A 6,644-nucleotide genomic window follows, 5' to 3' on the forward strand; every position below is an offset into this window, starting at 1 on the left:
CATATATCCCCCTTTGTGGGGGTGGATTTCCCTCCCATTTAGGTCATCACAGAGCACTGAGTAGAGTTCCGTGTGCTACAGAGTATGTTCTCATTAGTTAGCAATTTTATACATAGTAGTCTATATATGTTAATCGCAACCCCCCAATTCATCACTCCCTTCCTCTCCTGGTATCCATACCTTTGTTCTTTATGTCTGTGTCTCTATTTTTGCATTGCAAATAGTTTTGTCTGTATCATTTTTTCTAGATTCCACATATATGTGTTAATATACAATATTTGTTTTTCTTTTTCTGACTTTTGCATTATTTTCTTGAGGTAGCCCAATATGCACTCATCAGAAATGACATGAAAGGAATCTGGAGGTGACTGACAGCTTCTGCTACCACAGAAGGAGATGGACTGGAGTGGGTAGGCTTAGGGAGCTCCATGGCATGGGAGCCCTCGAGGTGACCAAAGCCACATAATGTCGATAGCTCATTCATTTGTCCATGCCATATGGGTCGTGGGGAAGGTGACTGTGATAGCAATGCAAAAGACTGCTGAATTAAGAGTGGCCAGATTGTTCTGGATCCTTATTTATTAAAATATTTTAATAAGCAAAAAGTGTACTTTGCTGCAATGCTCTCCAGCACTCCAACATTGAGTATATTGAGCTTCTCAAAGCTCTGCCTGTCCGGCAAATAAAGCCCTGTTAATCATGAACTGGCTGAGATCATGTTCACTGTTGGACAAGTCATATATTCAGTGACCACAAAGTGCTGTAGGGGAACCACCTACCTGGAGGGTCCAGTCTGTCTGGAGCTCACCCACCTAACCCAAAACTTCGAAGACCTCGATCTCTCTTCAACACAGTGAGGGAAGACTGGAAGGGTTTCTAAGTACTTTTTTCCTAAGTTTTCTCACAAATCATCTAGTTTCCCTTCTGGTATTTATGAAATAGCTAAAAGTAAATGAAGTAAAGACCTTGTTATAATTTTTCCTAAAAAAGAAATGGTTATGGAAGAATTAACATTCTTAAAATTAAAGCTAAGTAGCAAAATAGCAAATGAACGTATACTTATTTGTGAAAAAGCTATTTTATAAAGAATCCTTTGGAAATTGAAGACAAGAAAGTATAGTTATTGGCAGTTCTTTCCTCAAAAATAAGGTAATCTCTGATAACTGAGTCCTTTTTAAGTACATTCCAATATCCTAACTTTGGTTGCTTAAGGAGCCAAATACAATAAAATGAGATTGTGTAGAAAACAATCACAAAAAGAGAACAACACAATTTTGGAGGAGAATCAAAATGATGAGAAAAATCTTGTTTTGTTTTTTTCCCCCCTAAGAGAATTAATATGCATGTATAGAGATGTGTGGGTTCCCCAGATGGCTCAGTGGTAAAGAATCTGCTTGCCAGTGCAGGAGATGCAGGTTCCATCCCTGGGCTGGGAAGATCCCCTGGAGAAAGGAATGGCAACCCACTCCAGTATTCTTCCTTGGAAATCCCATGGACAGAGGAGCCTGGCAGGCTACAGTCCATAGGATTGCAAGAGAGTCAGACAAGACTTAATGACCAAACACAAACAATATGGATGTGTAGGATCCCATTGTATATATTTTAAAGAGAAAGATGAAAGAGTATCCAAGAGCATTCTTATTATTTTGAATATTAAACCCAATCAAAGCATTTTGTATTTACAGTTAATATGAGGATTGCTATTAGCCTATATGTATTTAAATTCTACCTACAATTTTCCTAATTGTGCTCATTTTATTTGGAACAAATATGCAATGCTAGCATATCAAATGATAAGTTATCTCATAGGAATCAGTTCCTAATTTAAGATTACTGGATATTTTAAAGGCCCAAGTATGTCCCCTATTTGGCCCTTTAATACATGCTTACTGTCTTAATTTGTTTCCCTTAAAAATCTGGTGACGGCTGAAAAGAAAAACGAAAAGTACATGTAGTCTTCACTGAGGCAGAAAGAGCCCTAATCATAAAATTTCCGACCAGAACAGGGTCACCTACACTTAAATTTTCTGTAAACAAATAAGTGCTGAGACAGCCGATCAACTTCCTCAGTGCATTTTTCCCCTAGTAAAATCAGTTTGAGATAAATTGCAAAATAAATAAATGTCAAATAACAATTCCCATGACTAGTATTTGAACTGAATTTAATGATGATTATGAAGACAAAGCTGTGATAGGCCTCTGCATAGAAGGCTTAAAGGGAACAATCTGAAACGATTTTAACTTGGAACCATTTTAACAAATGAATATATTTCCTAAATTGCCACATCAACCAACCCTGCTATCTAATTATGGCCAGCAAAAAGGGCTACATATTAACTATTCCAAAACCTAAGCCATTATTTTTGGTTGACATTCAGTTAATAAACCTGAAAAGCATTTTGCTCATTGAATAGTCAAGGTTTCTGCTTTACAACTGATAGGGAATATAACAGGAAGTTGCATTGTTCTAAGTCACACATTCTCTAAAGACTTGACTCAGACTCTGTGGTCTTGTTGGTCATCAATGCTTCCACCATCTTCTAGGATAAAATGATCACAGTTGCTTCTTAGAATAGAAATTTAAGAGCCCTCTGCCCATCATTTCAAAATTATTAAGAAAAATTTCAGTAAAAAGTCCATTTTATGTCCAAAAGGGTGAAATGCGCTAGGAGCAGGTGATTCTGTAGCCCCACCTGGGTCATTTTGAAAGCTTATGCCTATGTGCTAATCAGCAAGCAGCAAGGCAGCACCCTTGAACTTGTCAGGGAAAGCAATCTGGAATTCACTGATTAGCAAAAGGAATTTAGGGAAACAGTATGTAGAAGTATTTATGGAAAATAAGAAATATACTTTCAAGGTTCTAAAATTTATTTTGCTATTAAGCTTGTCCTTTGAAAAGTTATAAACCTAAAAAACTTTAAATCAGTTACCTAATACCCTTGTGTTTGTTGATCCTCTGTCCACTTATTTTGAAGGGATCTTCTAAAGTTATTGCAAAATGTGGAGTGCATTTGCCATCTACTATATATCATGCAATCAACTCTATTTAACAGTCCTGGGGGAAATTTCTCTTTGCTGGAGGATACATTGTTCTTTTACCTAACCAACACTAACTGTATTTCCCTTTTTCACATTTGCCACCAAAATCCTCAGAGCCATATTTATGACCCATTTTTAGAAAAGGCATCACAGCTCTTCTCTACCTTAATCTTACTGCAGGCATCAACTCTTTCTCTTAACTTTTGTGTTAATTCCTCCACCTCATCTTAATATATTCATCTGGTTGTTTTGTAACCTGGGAGGCTGGATTGCAATTTTGAACATCAAAATAATAAAAATTAGTTCAGAAAATTTTCCTTTTACCATATCACTTTTTGGAGACTATATGGATTAAACAAAGAATCACACACACACACAACTCTTTAGAAAGTCCAGGGTTCTTTTTTTTCTAAAATAGTTTAATGTGTTTCTCAATCAGTAATTAGACTTTCTTATAAATTCATAAGAACACAAAGATAGCCCATTAATTCAGGCAAAGAAATGACAGTTTTTGCACAATCAAACCCATAAAAAGTGAGACATTCAAAAAAAGTAAGTTTATGGTCCTATTTTTGTATTTCATGTAGTGCCAAGCATATTATTACAAATAATTGCTTAATAGATTATTCACTTTCGGGGAGCATAGACACCCTTCCTTTGCAACTGGTTAGGAGACATCTCCTATGAAATATTCCAACCTCTCACATTTAGGATGTCCCCAAACTAATCTTATTATCTTCTGCATCTCTTTTCCAGCTGCTCTCCTATATTACTACAATCTAAATACGGAAACACAAAGAAACATTTAACCTTTACCTCTCATTACCCCACAGAGCCAACCAATTCTATACAGTGATTCTGAGATTCCAAAGTCACCCTTCTTGTCTTTTCTATATATATATTTTTTAAATCAAGTGATTCATCACCAGGATAGTTTGAGAAGCCATGCTTTAAATATTTATTTATTTACTTTTGGCTGTGTCAGATCTTAGTTGCAACATATGCCCGGCTTCTCTCTAGTTGACGGGCTCAGCCTGTGGTTGCAGCTTATGGACATAGTTGCTCCCCAGTATATAAGATCTTAGTTCCACATCCAGGGATGGAACCCTCGTCCTCTGCATTGCAAGGTAGTTTTTCAACCATTGGATCACCAGAGAAGTGCCCTCTTTTCTATTTTTAATATCACTACTCTACTCTGGGCCATCCCTACATTTGCTTCATTGTTTTAAAAACTTATTATTTTTTATTTTGGTTAAGGTAAAGAATCCCTCTCAAAAGAGATCAAATGACAGGGAGCAGACAGCCACTTAAAGTTACAGAAAGATATTATGGATACTGAAGAAAAGGGAACCCAGACCTTGTTATAGACCCAGATTCTTGAACTCTTTAATCAATATAAATTGATAAGAGGCCAGACTAGAAATTCAGGCATCAGCTCAGTTCAGTTCAGTTCAGTTGCTCAGTTGTGTCCGACTCTTTGCGACCCCATGAATCACAGCACGCCAGGCCTCCCTGTCCATCACCAACTCCTGGAGTTCACTCAGACTCACATCCATCGAGTCAGTGATGCCATCCAGCCATCTCATCCTCTGTCATCCCCTTCTCCTCCTGCCCCCAATCCCTCCCAGCATCAGGGTCTTTTCCAATGAGTCAACTCTTCGCATGAGGTGGCCAAAGTACTGGAGTTTCAGCTTTAGCATCATTCCTTCCAAAGAAATCCCAGGGCTGATCTCCTTTAGGGTGGACTGGTTGGATCTCCTTGCAGTCCAAGGGACTCTCAAGAGTCTTCTTCAACACCACAGTTCAAAAACATCAATTCTTCAGCGCTCAGCTGTCTTCACAGTCCAACTCTCACATCCATACATGACCATAGGAAAAACCATAGCCTTGACTAGACGGACCTTTGTTGGCAAAGTAATGTCTCTGCTTTTAAAATATGCTCTCTAGGTTGGTCATATCTTTCCTTCCAAGGAGTATGCTATGTTGTCACTTCAGTCGAGTCCGACTCTGTGTGACCCCATAGACGGCAGCCCACCAGGCTCCCTGTCCCTGGGATTCTCCAGGCAAGAACACTGGAGTAGGCTGCCATTTCCTTCTCCAGTACATGAAAGTGAAAAGTGAAAGTAAAGTCGCTCAGTCGTGTCCGACTCTTAGCGACCTAACAGGCTCCTCCATCCATGGGATTTTCCAAGCAAGAGTACTGGAGTACCAGTACCATCCAAGGAGTAAGCATCTTTTAATTTCATGGCTGCAGTTACCATCTGCAGTGATTTTGGAGCCCCAAAATATAAAGTCTGACACTGTTTCCACTGTTTCCCCATCTATTTCTCATGAAGTGATGGGACCAGATGCCATGATCTTTGTTTTCTGAATGTTGAGCTTTAAGCCAACTTTTTCACTCTCCTCTTTCACTTTCATCAAGAGGCTTTTGAGTTCCTGTGGTGTCATCTGCATACCTGAGGTTATTGATATTTCTGCCGGCAATCTTGCTTCCAGCTTGTGTTTCTTCCAGTCCAGCGTTTCTCATGATGTACTTACTCTGCATATAAGTTAAATAAGCAGGGTGACAATATACAACCTTGACATACTCCTTTTCCTATTTGGAACCAGTCTGTTGTTCCATGTCCAGTTCTAATTGTTGCTTCCTGACCTGCATACATATTTCTCAAGAGGCAGGTCAGGTGGTCTGGTATTCCCATCTCTTTCAGAATTTTCCACAGTTTATTGTGATCCACACAGTCAAAGGCTTTGGCATAGTCAATAAAGCAGAAATTCAGGCATAAGGGAGCAAAAACAAATAATAGGTTCCCTTGCTTGCTGCCCTAAGAGGTTGAGCTGGTTCCCTTAGATGGTAGGGGTGGATTGGTGGGTTGGGCTGGAGAGGTGGCTTAGGCCGTCAGCCCACCCCCTCCATGGTGCAGTATATTGGGATCATGGGCAGCACCCTGCTTTTCCTTCTCGTACCTCAGAAATGGCAGTTGGGTTTGGGCCCTTTTGTATGTTATTGCTGATGATTCGTCCCAGTTGGGCATGCATGTGGTTATTTTTAATCCCTTATATTTTCTTTGTATGCTCTTGCCTGAGGAGACATTTATCCAGGTACAAGCACTTCAGTAAAGGTTCCAAGGTCCCAGCCTATCTCAGGCTCACTGTAGGCAGGGCCTGGTAACAAGGAACACCACTGCTTCCTTTAGGTTTTCCCTTTCTTGTCTCTCTCTCAATTGGTGCCCACAAATTCTTTATTTTCATTTCACTATGCATAAGACTTTACAGTGCTTTGCCCTAGCCTTGACAGTCTATGACTATTTGCTGCTACTGCTAAGTCGCTTCAGTCGTGTCTGACTCTGTGTGACCCCATAGATGGCAGCCCACCAGGCTCCCCCGTCCCTGGGATTCTCCAGGCAAGAACACTGGAGTGGGTTGCCATTTCCTTCTCCAATGCATGAAAGTGAAAAGTGAAAGTGAAGTGGTCCATCATGTCCGACCCTCAGCAACCCCATGGACTGCAGCCTGCCAGACTTCTCCATCCATGGGACTTTCCAGGCAAGAGTACTGGAGTGGGGTTCCATTTAGCAAATCATAAAAATTCTCTCAAAGTCTTCTAG

General features: G+C 39.9%; 1 pseudogene; it reads left to right on the plus strand.

Annotated features, from left to right (window-relative positions):
* Window positions 1-465: 465 nt before the first annotated feature.
* LOC109576593 (small ribosomal subunit protein uS17m pseudogene) lies at window positions 466-857 on the plus strand (annotated as a pseudogene).
* Window positions 858-6,644: the final 5,787 nt, after the last annotated feature.

Source organism: Bos indicus, chromosome 2 (assembly GCF_029378745.1).
Source record: "Bos indicus isolate NIAB-ARS_2022 breed Sahiwal x Tharparkar chromosome 2, NIAB-ARS_B.indTharparkar_mat_pri_1.0, whole genome shotgun sequence".
NCBI lineage: Eukaryota > Metazoa > Chordata > Mammalia > Artiodactyla > Bovidae > Bos > Bos indicus.